The sequence below is a fragment of the Bubalus kerabau genome, chromosome 8, assembly GCF_029407905.1.
Source record: "Bubalus kerabau isolate K-KA32 ecotype Philippines breed swamp buffalo chromosome 8, PCC_UOA_SB_1v2, whole genome shotgun sequence".
Classification (NCBI taxonomy): Eukaryota; Metazoa; Chordata; class Mammalia; order Artiodactyla; family Bovidae; genus Bubalus; species Bubalus kerabau.
In genome coordinates, this window is record NC_073631.1 from 29223668 (window position 1) to 29239277 (window position 15610).

At 38.0% G+C, this 15610-nt stretch overlaps 1 long non-coding RNA gene across 19 annotated transcripts in view; it reads right to left on the minus strand.

Annotated features, from left to right (window-relative positions):
• The window catches only part of LOC129658989 (uncharacterized), a 353230-nt gene extending 346681 nt beyond the window's left edge, over positions 1 to 6549 (minus strand). For 4 of the 19 annotated variants that reach the window (XR_008717708.1, XR_008717699.1, XR_008717701.1 and 1 more), the window contains exon 1: positions 5963 to 6547. This is a non-coding gene — a long non-coding RNA (uncharacterized LOC129658989). Of the gene's footprint in view, positions 1 to 5962 lie in introns of all 19 variants that reach the window. The other 15 variants (XR_008717697.1, XR_008717705.1, XR_008717696.1 and 12 more) reach the window with 11 other exon arrangements.
• Positions 6550 to 15610: the final 9061 nt, after the last annotated feature.

A 15610-nucleotide genomic window follows, 5' to 3' on the forward strand; every position in this document is an offset into this window, starting at 1 on the left:
AAAATCACCCCTCTACTTCATCTCTCCCTTCCCTCCTCCCAAACACCTGGCAACCACAGATTTGTCAACAGTCACAGAGTGGCATATTTAAACTACTAATGGGGAAAAAATATGATCAAGCCAAAATTTTATGCATAGTGAAAATATTGTCCAAAAATTAAGATGAAATAAAGACTTTCATAGACAACTCAATGACAGCCAATATGTACCACAGTTGTGTTAATAAAAATTTTCAGGCAAGAGTATTTCTACCAAGTGGAAACTTGAATTTGCACAAAGAATTGAAAAGTACCATCAGTGATAAATATAAACATTTTCTTTTTAATTACTTTAAGAAATATTTGACTAACATAAAATAGTTAACAGTCTACTGTAGGGCTTATATGTGAAAGTAAAACGTACAAGAACAATAAAACAATAATAAAGGCAGGAGGAAGTGAAAATATACTGTTGTATAATTCTCACATCACATATAAAACAGTATAATATTATTTTAAGGAAGCTGTGATACCTTACAGTTGTACATTTTAAACCTTAGAGCAATCATTAATTTTCTTTAAAGAGGTAAAGCTAAAATCCACAAGAAAAGATAAAATGGATTAATAAAAAATACTCAATCCAAAAGAAGAGGGAAAAGGGAATAAAGAACAAAAGGGAAAAATAAAATCTATAGCAAGTTTTTATTGTCATTCATTTCTGAGCCTTTGTTCATACCCATATTTAAGATTTTTATGTCTGTATAAAGATGTATTTATCATTGCTTGATGTTCCTCTTTATCCCTGCTAATATTCTTTGTTCTTATGTCTGCTTTGTCTAATATTAATAAAGGCCTTAAAAAAATACTTCAGGCTAGACTTACCCATGGGCTATATAAATTCAACCATTTAATAATAAAGATGGTTTAAATACTCAAAAGCCAGAGATAAGAATACACCACAAACAAACCAATAACAACAAAAACAGCCAACTATGGCTTATCAGTGAGAAACTTCTTAACACCATAGCCCATGGGCTAAGTCTAGCCTGAAGTATTTTTTTAAGGCCTTTATTAACATTAGACAAAGTAGACATAAGGACAAAGAATATTAGCAGGGATAAAGAGGAACACTAGGCGATGATAAATACATCATTATACAGACATAAAACTCTTAGATGTGTGTGTGAACAAAGGCTCACAATGAAGCAACCTGGCAGAACTAAGACAAAACACGGCATCACAATTGCAATCGAGACTTCAACACCAACACTCCTCTTTCAGTAGCTGGAAGATAAAAGTAGGGGGGAAAAGGGTAAAGATATAGGCCTGAACATTACAACCAAACTGTTTGACCTAACCAATAATCATTGAACACTCCACCCAAATACACATTGTTTTCAAGTGCACATCAGTGATTCACCAAGATAGATTACATTCTGGGCCACAAAATAAACCTCAGCAAAGTTAAAAGAATAGCAAGTATGTTCTCTAATCAAAACATAAATAAACTAGAAATCAATAGCAGATATATGGAAATATCCAAAAATGTTTAGAAATTAAACATACTGCTAAATAACTCACAGGTTGAAGAAGGAGTCAGGCAGAAATATCTTTCTAATTACATGAAAATGAATAAAAAAAATTCCAAATTTATGGGATGTAACTAAATCATACTTAGAGGGAAATTTATAGTTTTAAATAAATATATTAGGAAACAAAGTTCTCAAATTAGTGATCCAAGTTATCATCTTAAATAACTATGAAAAAACAGCAAATTCAAGCAAAACAAAAAGAAAGATTAGAGCAGAAATAAACGAAACTAAAAGCATAAAAATGAAAATCAATGAAATAAAAAGTTATTTTCAATTATTAATAAAATTAATTAAACTCTAGCTAAACTGATGAAAGAGAGAGGAGGCAGTGCAGAAGGAGGATGGAGAAAAGAAAAATAAATAGATTAACAATATCATAAATAAAAGAGGAAATGGATCCCATGGAGCTTACATACATCAAAAGATAGGAGGGGAGTACTATGAGAAACTGTGCCAATGGACTTGATAACATAAATCTGCAGTTATAGCACATCCTTGGCGAAATATCTGAAGACACAAGGGGGGAACCTGCGCCTGGTGCCTAGTGAGTAGAGGTCTGGGATGCAGCTAAACATCCATCATGCTGGGATACTCTCCCACAACAAAGAATCATCCTGTCCAAACACCATTTTGGTTGAGAAACCCTCACTTAAGTGAAATGGACAAATTCCTTGGAAGACGTCTACTAACAAAGTTTTCTCAAGAGAAAAACAACCTGAATAATTCTATGAAAGACACTGAATTCACAGTTCAATATTTTCCACCCAAAAAAACAAAAGAACCCCAGAAAACTCTAGGCCCTTGTGGCCTCACAGGTGAACTCTAACAATTTGGAAGAAACAATACCAGTTTTTTATACATTCTTTCAGAATATAGAAGAGAGAACACTTTCCAACTCATTTTATGAAACCATTACCCTGTTATCAAAGCCAGACATTACAGGAAAACTAATGTCTAATATCTTTCATGATCACAGGCATAAAAAAAGTTTAGTAATAGTGGTTCAAATCCAACAATTTATAAAAAGGATAATAAATCATGAGCAACTGGGATTAATCTCAGAAATGCAAAGTATATTCAACATTGGAAAATCATTAATGCATTTCACCACATCACCACATCAACAGACTGAAAAATAACAACCATATGATCACTGAAAATGATGAAGGCAAAGTATTTGAAAACCGTCAACATCCATTTGTGATCAAAACTGTCAGTTAATAGGAGTAAGGGGAACTCCCTCAGCCTGATGAAGGGTATTTACAAAAACCCTACAGTCCACCTCCAAATTTAATGGTGAAAGAACAAGGCAGGGACGCCACTCTCATCATTTCTATCCCGAAACAGACTAGAGTTCTTTGTCCATGAAGTAAACCAGGAGTGCAGGGGCGAGGGAGTGAGATGGGGAAGGGGGCCTTCACACCGGAAATGAAGATTTAAAACTGCTTTTATTAACAGATGACATGATTATCTATATAGAAAATCTCAAGGAATCTTTACGTGGGCTCAACAAGGTCACAGAGTAGAAGATCAGTATAAAACATTGCATTTCTCTATATCAGCAATGAACATTTGGAAGTTAAATTATAGTACCATTTGCAATAACATAAAAAATGAAACACTATTAAATCTAAAAAAAACGTAAAAAACTTGTTTAATGAAACAAGACAACTGAGAAGTCATACCAATTCATGGACTGAAAGATTCAATAAAATACATACTTATTATATAACTTACCCGTCCTTCTCAGAGAAATTCACCCAAGACAATGAAAGCATATGTCTACACACAGACTTGTACTGAGAGCTTACTCTGACACCAGCTGGTGCACTGAAATATAATTTTGATGTTTAATATCACAATCCACAGGTTTAAAGGCACAGTCTCCAACAAGACTGCCCTTACTCCTAATGCCAGCCACACTTGGGGGTGCCCAGGCCACTGGTACTTGTGATTAACTGGGAGTCACCACAATCCCCTCAGGTTTGGTAATTCACTGAATGTGGTCATAGAATTCAGAAAAGCAGTAAATCATTATTAGGGCTTTACTATAAAAGATAAAAATCAGGGCCAGTCAAGCAATGAGACACCAAGAGTAAGGTCTGGGAGGCCCCACAACATGGAGCCTCCATGCTTTCCTCCCTCCCCTCGGAATCAGGGTGGGTGGTCACACTCGCTGCCACACTGTGGCAGTGCTCCCAGCCAGGATGCTCTACTGAGCTTTGATGTCTAGAGTTCTTATTGAGCTTTCATCACAGAGAGATGTGACTGAAATCATTGGCCATTGGCTGAATTCAATCTCCAGCCCTCCTCCTCTCCCCAGAGGTCAGTAGGCTCAAAGTCCCAAACCTTTAATCATACAGATTGATTTCTATGATGACAAACCCCATCCTAAGTCAACTACCTCCTTAGTAAAAACTCAAAAAATGATTGAAGGAACTCATTAAGAGCAAAGACAATCCTAATGCTCACACAAGTCCATGGATTTAAAGTCTACCTCCTAGGAACCAAATTCTTTATTATACAACAATGTTTGTAGCAGCTTTATTCTTCATTACCAAAATCTTGAAACAATCCAAATGTCCTTTCAACTGTTGAGTGGATAAAGTAATTCATACTCTGGATTAGTATTAAAGATAAAAAGGATGAGTTACTGATATATGTAATAACATACATGAAGTTCAAAAACAATTATGGCAAGTTTTTTTTTACATAGGCATTGTAAATGCAATAATTATCTACATAGCATTGGCTTATGATCTGTAGCATCAGAGGAATAAATCCTTTTTTTATAATTACATTTAGTTCTGGGTTTTGCAACCTCAGTGCTATTGACATTCTGGAGCAAACAATTCTTTGTTGTGGGGTGATATATATATATATATAATATTATACTATATTATACTATTATTATGCTATATATATATTATAGCATAAGATAAGATATATATTCTATCTTATATATAGGATATTTAACAGAATCCCTGGCCCTACTCATTAAGATGCTGGCAGCAATTTCTCCAGCCCTGACAGTCAAAAATGTCCAGACATTCTCAAATGTTCTGAGAGAGGTAACTTATCCCCAGTCTAAAATTGCTAATGCAGTCAAACACAATTTTTACAGTTTTCATAATATTAACTATTTTGTGGAGACAAACATTACTTAACTCAGTGCAGGAAATTTGTGGCATTCAAATTATGCTTTCCATAGGAAAGCTCATCCAAATTTTGTATAAGTTAGAAACTTTGCAGTATTATTACTTTTCACACCAGGTAAACATATATAGTTGTTTTAAACCAAAATTATTAAAGCTGTCTAGTTTGTCCAAGTACTCCCTTTCTTTAGTAATACTATCTAGATTTTTCTGCATTTACACACTGAATTATTAAAACAAGGACTAGCATTTTTCTCGTTATTTCTTCTTGTTGTACACATGCAACCTTTGTTTCTTATGTTATATCCCAGGTAATCAGGCCATTAATTTAAAGAATGGCTAATTTTTCCACCCACCTCTTTCAGCAAGTTTGAGTTTCATTAGAGCTAACGAACTAATCCAATGGACTTTTTTAACCTTTCTCTCTGAAAATTATTTTGTCCTTTCATTTTAAATGTATTTAAGTCCTACTTAGTCTTTGTAATCTCACTTATTAATTTTGTAGGGACATAAGCAAAGGCATATGTCTATCAATAAATACATTTAGAAAATACTTCATACTTTGGTAAAAGAATTTTACCCATCTCCTGAGCAGTGTAAAGCAACCCTGGAGGAGTTGAGTTTTGAATTTCTTGCTATTTCAGTATTTATATTTTGTTTTGTCTTTAACATAAAGCTCCTTTTCCTATTTTCACCTGCCTCACCATGGAGTTTTGTTTTTAAAGAAATGAGAAAGAAAAATCGGGCTACTCAGCACCTTTCAGGTTGCATAGGAAGTCAAGAAGTTTGTGACAAACCAGAAGGAATCTTTTCTATTCAATCTGCAGTTCCATTCCCCCATACATACAAACTCTTTTATAAGACTGTTATAAGAACCAAGGAAAGTTCTTAATTTCAATCACTCATACTCTACAACCACATGAAACCAATTTCAATTTTTGAAAAAGCTTTGCATGAATTCTACTTGATGGTTAATCTGTATATCTGAATTAGATATCCTCAGTAGTGCATATAAACAATTTGAATGCTCAATCAATTCCCAGAAGTTGAGAGATAATAACGTGGGTGAATGCCAGCCACAAACATAGTATTACAATTATATACAGACCATTTATAAAAGGCTAATTACTTCTTTTACAAAGACAGAAAAGTTTTCCACTTATCCACACACACACACAAGAAGCAGGCTCGCTTATACAACCTCATCCATGAATCAAAAATAAAGAACAAAACTCACCAATTTGTCGTAGCAGCTTTGGAAGGAGAGTGGTCAGAACACAAAGGATGGAAGGGAGCCACTATCTTTCAAGCAGGCACAAAAACCTTTTTCCTTGAATGCCTTTTTTAGCTTCTTTAAGCGCTGTGTAAATAAAGCAACATGGAGGATTCTACCTCTGGCAGAAGAAACACCATCAGTGGGTGTAGGCGGCAACGTGAACTTCTTAATCTCAAGGCAAGACCAGGTATTGGCCTGGGTAAACCTAGATCTGAAATGCCAGTAAGGATTCTTAACACGCCTCAAGACAGGCAAACAAAAAAGCAGATGGCTGCTTGAGAGAGAATCAGAAGGTCAGACCACAGAAAAATCAGCTTCTCCACATTGCTTCCACCAATTGAGAAATGAAACAGCTATGCGCTAATCAAAATCAGAACCAGATTGACCAAGGCTCAGAGAAAGAACCAGAGAGGCAAAGTGTTCAGCCAGGGTGAAAGCTCTAATTGCCGACTGAGGTTCATCTGAAGAGGCAAACTCGGGGCAGAAGGCGAGTCACCTGTGCGTCTCCGAGCCCTTTACTTGTCAAAGGAAAACAAACACAAGGGTATTTTAGGAAAGGCTTTTGCTTGTAAAGAAGACTGTGAGGGAATTTTCAGACTCTAGAAGGATTGGCTCACAAAATAAAAAGAACAAAAGTTATTTGAGATAAAAAAATATCCCAGAAGAATCAATGTTACTGAGTTAATAGTCTGCTCATGGGAGTGAAACAGCAATTTTCTCATGTAATCTTTCATCTCGCATTTTTAAACACCAAGAAAAACCTCACTTTTCTTGTTTATCTCAGTTGCAAAGTCTTTCTTCCCAGGTAGGAAAACTATGCCTACTTACACCAAGACAAGTGAGAATATTTGATTTTGCTGCCTCTAGCCTTCTCCTCTTAAAATAGGGATAGGGGGCCCACTTACATTCTCCCTACACGACCAGACACAAATTTGTCAGGTGTTGCTTGCAGAGAAAAGACAATACCCAGAATCGAAGTCTTCAGTTACTACTATATTTTGTACATGAGAGCACAGATCAGTTCAGTTCAGTCGCTCAATCGTGTCCGACTCTGCGACCCCATGAATTGCAGCACGCCAGGCCTCCCTGTCCATCACCAACTCCCGGAGTTCACTCAAACTCATGTGCATCGAGTTGGTGATGCCATCCAGCCATCTCATCCTCTGTCATCCCCTTCTCCTCCTGCTCCCAATCCCTCCCAGCATCAGAGTCTTTCCAATGAGTCAACTCTTCGCATGAGGTGGCCAAAGTACTGGAGTTTCAGCTTTAGCATCACTCCTTCCAAAGAAATCCCAGGGCTGTTCTCCTTCAGAATGGACTGGTTGGATCTCCTTGCAGTCCAAGGGACTCTCAAGAGTCTTCTCCAACACCACAGTTCAAAAGCATCAATTCTTCAGAGCTCAGCTTTCTTCATTGTCTAACTCTCACATCCATACATGACCACTGGAAAAACCATAGCCTTGACTAGACAGACCTTTGTTGGCAAAGTAATGTCTCTGTTTTTGAATATGCTATCTAGGTTGGTCATAACTTTCCTGCAAGGAGTAAGCGTCTTTTAATTTCATGGCTACAATCACCATCTGCAGTAATTTTGGAGCCCCAAAAAATAAAGTCTGACACTGTTTCCACTGTTTCCCCATCTATTTGCCATGAAGTGATGGGACCAGATGCCATGATCTTTGTTTTCTGAATGTTGAGATTTAAGCCAACTTTTTCACTCTCCTCTTTCACTTTCATCAAGAGGCTTTTTAGTTCCTCTTCACTTTCTGCCGTAAGGGTGGTGTCATCTGCATATCTGAGGTTATTGATATTTCTCCTGAAAATCTTGATTCCAGCTTCTGTTTCCTCCAGCCCAGCATTTCTCATGAGGTACTCTGCATATAAGTTAAATAAGCAAGGTGATAATATACAACCTTGACGTTCTCCTTTCCTGATTTGGAACCAGTCTGTTGTTCCAGTTTTAACTGTTGCTTCTTGACCTGCATACAGATTTCTCAGGAGGCAGGTCAGGTGGTCTGGTATTCCCATCTCTTTCAGAATTTTCCACAGTTTGTTGTGATCCACACAGTCAAAGGCTTTGGTGTAGTCAATAAAGCAGATGTTTTTCTGGAACTCTGTTGCTTTTTCAATGATCCAACGGATGTTGGCCATTTGATCTCTGGTTCCTCTGCCTTTCCTAGATCCAGCTTGAACATCTGGACATTCATGGTTCACGTATGGTTGAAGCCTGGCTTGGAGAATTTTGAGCATAATTTTGCTAGCATGTGAGGTGAATGCAATTGTGTGGTAGTTTGAACATTTTTTGGCATTGCCTTTTTGAGATTGGAATGAAAACTGACCTTTTCCAGTTTTGTGGCCACTGCTGAGTTTTCCAAATTTGCTGGTATATTAAGTGCAGCACTTTAACAGCAGTAGAAGTGACAAATAGATTCAAGGGATTAGATTTGATAGACAGAGTGGCTGAAGAACTATGGATGTAGGTTCGTGACACTACAGGAGGCAGTGATAGAGACCATCCCCAAGAAGAAGAAATGGTTGTTGGAGGAGGCCTTACAAATAGCTGAGAAAAGAAGAGAAGCCAAAGGCAAAGGTGAAAAGCAAAGATATATTCATTTGAATGCAGAGTTCCAAAGAATAACAAGGAGAGATAAGAAAGTGTTCCTCATAATCTGCAGATTCAATGTGATCCCTATCAAATTACCAATGGCATTTTTCACAGAACTATGATAAAAATTTTCACAATTCATATGGAAACATCAGAGATCAGATCAGATCAGTCACTCAGTCGTGTCCTACTCTTTGCGATCCCATGAATTGCAGCACGCCAGGCCTCTCTGTCCATCACCAACTCCAGAGTTCACTCAGACTCACGTCCATCGAGTCAGTGACGCCATCCAGCCATCTCATCCTCTGTCATCCCCTTCTCCTCCTGCCCCCAATCCCTCCCAGCATCAGAGTCTTTTCCAATGAGTCAACTCTTCACATGAGGTGGCCAAAGTACTGGAGTTTCAGCTTTAGTATCATTCCTTCCAAAGCAATCCCAGGGCTGATCTCCTTCACAATGGACTGGTTGGATCTCCTTGCAGTCCAAGGGACTCTCAAGAGTCTTCTCCAACACCACAGTTCAAAAGCATCAATTCTTCAGCGCTCAGCCTTCTTCACAGTCCAACTCTCACATCCATACATGACCACAGAAAAAACCATAGCCTTGACTAGACGAACCTTTGTTGGCAAAGTAATGTCTCTGCTTTTGAATGTGCTATCTAGGTTGGTCATAACTTTCCTTCCAAGGAGTAAGCGTCTTTTAATTTCATGGCTGCAGTCACCATCGGCAGTGATTTTGGAGCCCAGAAAAATAAAGTCTGACACTGTTTCCACTGTTTCCCCATCTATTTCCCATGAAGTGGTGGGACAGGATGCCATGATCTTCGTTTTCTGAATGTTGAGCTTTAAGCCAACTTTTTCACTCTCCTCTTTCACTTTCATCAAAAGGCTTTTTAGTTCCTCTTCACTTTCTGCCATAAGGGTGGTGTCATCTGCATATCTGAGGTTATTGATATTTCTCCCAGCAATCTTGATTCCAGCTTGTGTTTCTTCCAGTCCAGCGTTTCTCATGATGTACTCTGCATAAGAGTTAAATAAGCAGGGTGACAATATGCAGCCTTGACGAACTCCTTTTCCTATTTGGAACCAGTCTGTTGTTCCATGCCCAGTTCTAACTGTTGCTTCCTGACCTGCATACAAATTTCTCAAGAGGCAGATCAGGTGGTCTGGTATTCCCATCTCTTGAAGAATTGTCCACAGTTTATTGTGATCCACACAGTCAAAGGCTTTGGCATAGTCAATAAAGCAGAAATAGATGTTTTTCTGGAACTGTCTTGCCTTTTCCATGATCCAGTGGATGTTGGTAATCTGATCTCTGGTTCCTCTGCCTTTTCTAAAACCAGCTTGAACATCAGGAAGTTCACGGTTCACATATTGCTGAAGCCTGGCTTGGAGAATTTTCAGCATTACTTTACTAGCGTGTGAGATGAGTGCAATTGTGCAGTAGTTTGAGCATTCTTTGGCATTGCCTTTCTTTGGGATTGGAATGAAAACTGACCTTTTCCAGTCCTGTGGCCACTGCTGAGTTTTCCAAATTTGCTGGCATATTGAGTGTAGCACATTCATAGCATCATCTTCCAGGATTTGAAATAGCTCAACTGGAATTCCATCACCTCCACTAGCTTTGTTCATAGTGATGCTTTCTAAGGCCCACTGGACTTCACATTTCAGGATGTCTGGCTCTAGGTCAGTGATCACACCATCGTGATTATCTGGGTCGTGAAGATCTTTTTTGTACAATTCTTCTGTGTATTCTTGCTATGTCTCCTTAATATCTTCTGCTTCTGTTCGGTCCATACCATTTCTGTCCTTTATCGAGCTCATCTTTGCATGAAATGTTCCTTTGGTATCTCTGATTTTCTTGAAGAGATCCCTAGCCTTTCCCATTCTGTTGTTTTCCTCTATTTCTTTGCATTGATTGCTGAAGAAGGCTTTCTTATCTCTTCTTGCTATTCCTTGGAACTCTGCATTCAGATGTTTATCTTTCCTTTTCTCCTTTGCTTTTCGCTTCTCTTCTTTTCACAGCTATTTGTAAGGCCTCCCCAGACAGCCATTTTGCTTTTTTGCATTTCTTTTCCATGGGGATGGTCTTGATCCCTGTCTCCTGTACAATGTCATGAACCTCATTCCATAGTTCATTAGGCACTCTATCTATCAGATCTAGGCCCTTAAATCTATTTCTTACTTCCACTGTATAATCATAAGGGATTTGATTTAGGTCATACCTGAATGGTCTAATGGTTTTCCCTACTTTCTTCAATTTAAGTCTGTATTTGGCAATAAGGAGTTCATGGTCTGAGCCACAGTCAGCTCCTGGTCTTGTTTTTGCTGACTGTATAGAGCTTCTCCATCTTTGGCTGCCAAGAATATAATCAATCTGATTTTGGTGTTGACCATCTGGTGATGTCCATGTATTGAGTCTTGTGTTGTTGGAAGAGGGTGTTTGTTATGATCAGTGCATTTTCTTGGCAAAACTCTATCAGTCTTTGCCCTGCTTCATTCCATATTCCAAGGCCAAATTTGCCTATTACTCCAGGTGTTTCTTGACTTCCTACTTTTGCATTCCAGTCCCCTACAATGAAAAGGACATCTTTTTTGGGTGTTAGTTCTAAAAGGTCTTGTAGGTTTTCATAGAACCGTTCAACTTCAGCTTCTTTAGTGTTACTGGTTGGGGCATAGACTTGGATTACTGTGATATTGAATGGTTTGCCTTGGAAACGAACAGAGATCATTCTGTCGTTTTTGAGATTACCTTGGACGAGGGCTATCTCCTCACCGCCGCCCTTCCTGACCTTCAACGTGGGATAGCTCCTCTAGGCCCTCCTGCATCCGCACAGCCATGGCCTGTAAATTAGATAGCCAATGAGAATTTGCTGTATGCCTCAGGAAACTCAAACAGGGGCTCTGTATCAACCTAGAGGGGTGAGATGGGGAGGGAGATGGGAGGGAAGTTCAAAAGGGAGGGGATATATGTATACCAATGGCTGATTCATGTTGAGGTTTGACAGAACACAACACAATTCTGTAAAGCAATTATCCTTCAATAAAAAATTTTTTTAAAAAAGCATTCTTCAGTGATCAATGCAAAGAAATAGAGGAAAATAGCAAAATGGCAAAGACTAGAGATCTCTTCAAGAAAACTAGAGATATTTCATGCAAAGATGGGCACAATAAAGGACAGAAATGGTATGTACCTAATAACAGAAGCAAAAGATATTAAGAAGAGGTGGCAAGAATACGCAGAACTATACAAAAAAGATCTTCATGACCCAGACAACCATGATGGTGTGATCAATCACCTAGAGCCAGACATTCTGAAATGTGAAATCAAGTGGACCTTAGGGAAGCATCACCACAAACAAAGCTAGTGGAGGTGATGGAATTCCAGTTGAGCCATTTCAGGTTCAAAAAGATGATGCTATTAAAGACTAGATCACCTGAGTTGAAATTTCAGCCTGATCACTTACCAGGTCTAAAACTTTGGTATGCTTGAGTTTTCCCATCTATAAACCAAAAAGTATCAATAGTATTTACACCTCAAAAAACTGTGGTTAGTAAGTGCTATAAAACTGTTTGCTGTTGGAATCTTATTGGAAATACATAAATAGGTTCCTGCAGCTTATAGGATTTCAACATATAACATTATCAGTCATTTTATTTCACCTGCATAACCCTTTCACCTGCATCTAAACCCTGCCCTGTTTTCACTTCTAGGCTTCTACACAAGGATAAATCGCAAGGATCTTCAGTGCAATCATCACCTTCTACTGGCCATTTCTTTGGATCAAGGTATGTAGCTGTGCAGAAGGTGTCATCATAGCAGGTATGACTGCTGGCCTTTGAAAGGTCTGCTTGTAACGCTGGCCTTCGTTCTCAGGTATTTGAGAACTTCAATTTTAGGAATATTCCTACCATTCCCCAAAGTGATAAAACTGGCTCGCCATGTGTAAACTGTTTGTATATAACATATGGTTTATGTGTGGAACATGCACTTTCCAGCATTTTCGTATGTCAGGCAGTCTTGAATGAGCTTCCTTAACCAACCACGTTTCACACCTGTTATCACAAGTCATTGCTGGGGGAAATGAAGTATATCCTGCAAGACTGCACTGGGAGAGAACTTCGTTAGCTTGTGGCCAGCTTCCCTCAAACTTAGCCATGTGCATCCTTTCTTGTGGATTTTCTTCTGTATCGCTTTGCTATAAGAAGTCTTTACTGTATGACTAAAGGCACAGTCCTGTGAGCCCTCCTAGTGAATCATCAACTGGTGGTCTTGGAGTTTTCCAACAAACAAGTAGACCTATTGTTTTATTCCACTCAATGACATGTAATAGTTCATGTTTACCATCTTAATTAAAATATCACATTTCATACAATTCTTATACACTGTGCATTGGTAAACAGACACAAGTATAATTTTTATTCCATTACTTTTTTGTGTATGTGAAATACCAATGTCTTGGCTGTAAACAGACACAAGTTTAATTTTTATTCCATTAATTTTTTGTGTATGTGAAATACCAAGTTCTTGGCTGCTGTCTTAGATCCTAGATCAAACATAGCATCGCCCTATTATATATGGATCAATGTCTGGCACACATTTTAAAAGCTGACCTGTATTACATTTCTCTCTTCTTTGCATTTCCTAGTCCCTTGGACTGCAAGATCAAACCTGTCAATCCTAAAGGAAATCAACCCTTAATATTCATCAAAAGGACTGATGCTGAAGCTCCAGTACTTTGGCCACCTGACGCAAAAAGCTCATTGGAAAAGACCCTGATGCTGGTAAAGATTGAAAGCAGGAGAAGGGGACAACAGAGGATGAGATGGTTGGATGGCATCACTGACTCGATGGATGTGTTTGAGCAAGCTCTGGGAGATAGTAAAGGACAGAGAAGCCTGGTATGCTGCAGTCCATGGGGTCGCAGTCAGACACGAATGAGCAGCTAAACAACTCTTTGATCGGGCTTCCCAGGTGGCTCAAATGGTAAAGAATCTGCCTGCAATGCAGGAAATCTGGGTTCAACCCCTGGGTCGGGAAGATCCTCTGGCTGCCCACTCCAATGTTCTTGCCTGGAGAATTCCATGGACAGAGGAGCCTGGCTGGCTTACAAAGAGTCCACTGGGTTGCAAAGAGTTGGATGTGACTCAGCAACTAACATTTCACTCTTAAATTGTATCAGCAAGATCCTTGGCAAGTACCTTTCCTCCTCCTCATGAGACAATATTCTATTATCCCTCACTGAATTCATTATTCTGGTACCCAGAGGCAAATTCAACTTCACTATGTGCCATGATTTTTCAAATTCTCCTTTCTTTCAAACACTGAACTCTGCATTGGAATGATCCGTTTAAAAAAACCCAGAAAAACAAAAACAAAACCCCCCATAACACTGTGTCCTAAATCCATTGGTTTTGTCTCAAGTTTCTATTTCCTAATTGAACAAGGCTTCACTTTGTTTTCTTCTCCCCTGAAGTGGAAGTCTTAGTTGCCCAGTCATGTCCGACTCTCTGAAACGCCATGGACTGTAGCCCACCAGGCCCCTCTGTCCATGGAATTCTCCAGGCAAGAATACTGGAGTGGGTAGCCATTCCCTTCTGCAGCGGATCTTCCCGACCGAAGGATCGAACCCGGGTCACCTGCACTGCAGGCAGATTCTTTACCATCTAAGCCACGTGGGAAACCCATTCATAGATATTTATAAGAAAAGATTCTATAGTTAACTAAGTTTGGGAAGTTAGAAAAACAAAGTTAAACAGAGTTCTTTATTATATAACTTTTTAGAAACTTTGATACAATCATTTGAATTGTGAAGGAAGATTTCAGGGTTTTGGATAGTATATAGATTTGTGTACGTTACATCAAAGTATAAAATTATTTCTTCATGAACATCTTAAAGGGGTCTTAAAGGGGTATATTTTACAGTAAGTATTTCGAGAAACAATATGACTGCCCCTGTTAGGGAAGGAGTAATCACACTGATGTCTGAGAAGTCTGTGGATCCAGATGAAGATGGCTGCAAATACCATGACCAATGAGGCAGAGTTACATTGCACAGTACTGAATCTATTGCCTTTAAAACTGAAACCTCGTAATAGCAGGCATATTATGAATTTAAAATGAGGTCAAATAAAAATTGTTAACAGATTACTTATAGGTCTTTCTCTTTATGGGAAAATTATAATTTTGTATGTAGGGAAGAATGAAGTTTCTTTAACGCTGAGGTAGTAAATTACTTGCCCCATGAAAGGAAAAAGTAAATTCAGTTTGTTGTAGTAAGTCAGTAATCACCCAGTAGTTTATCCATCAACCTGGAACTTGAGTTGCTTGATTTCCAAATTGAAAAGAAAGGAAAATACACACAGACACTAAAGGCAAGACAACTGAACAAGCACTTTTTAAAAGTAATAAAAATATATCACTATGAAATAAAATTCAACAAAAAGTTTTGTTAATACTTTATTAGTATTTTCTAATGGACAAAACATAATGCAAACCAAATAAAATTTTAAATCTTTTTAGTTCAATAAAAATAACTGACATTCTGATTGCTGTTTCTTCTTTGTTAAAGAAGTATTGATAGAATAGTTAGGCACACAGTTGACACTTATTGTACAATGATATGCACAAGTTATCTTTAAACAATGTAATCCTAAAATGTGCTCTTTATATTTTTCCCTTGTAATACAGGAGCCATGCTCCTATAAGCAAAATTTACTAATAACAAAAGAATTTTACAAGGAGTGACAAAACGACTTTTAAAACAAGTCCTTAAATAAAAGGATGCAGCAACAACGGAATGTTAAGTTGTTGGGTTAAGAAGACAGTTTAACTAGATCTCAAAACATTAAAAATTCATTTATTTTACAATTACTCAAATACACATGCATTAAATGAAAATATTGCACAAATTAAAATTTTAGATTGTGAAATTTTATATTGTTCTTAATTTTTTAAAAATTGGTACACTTTCTAGTAGCACTTAACTGTTTGATTTTTTTCCA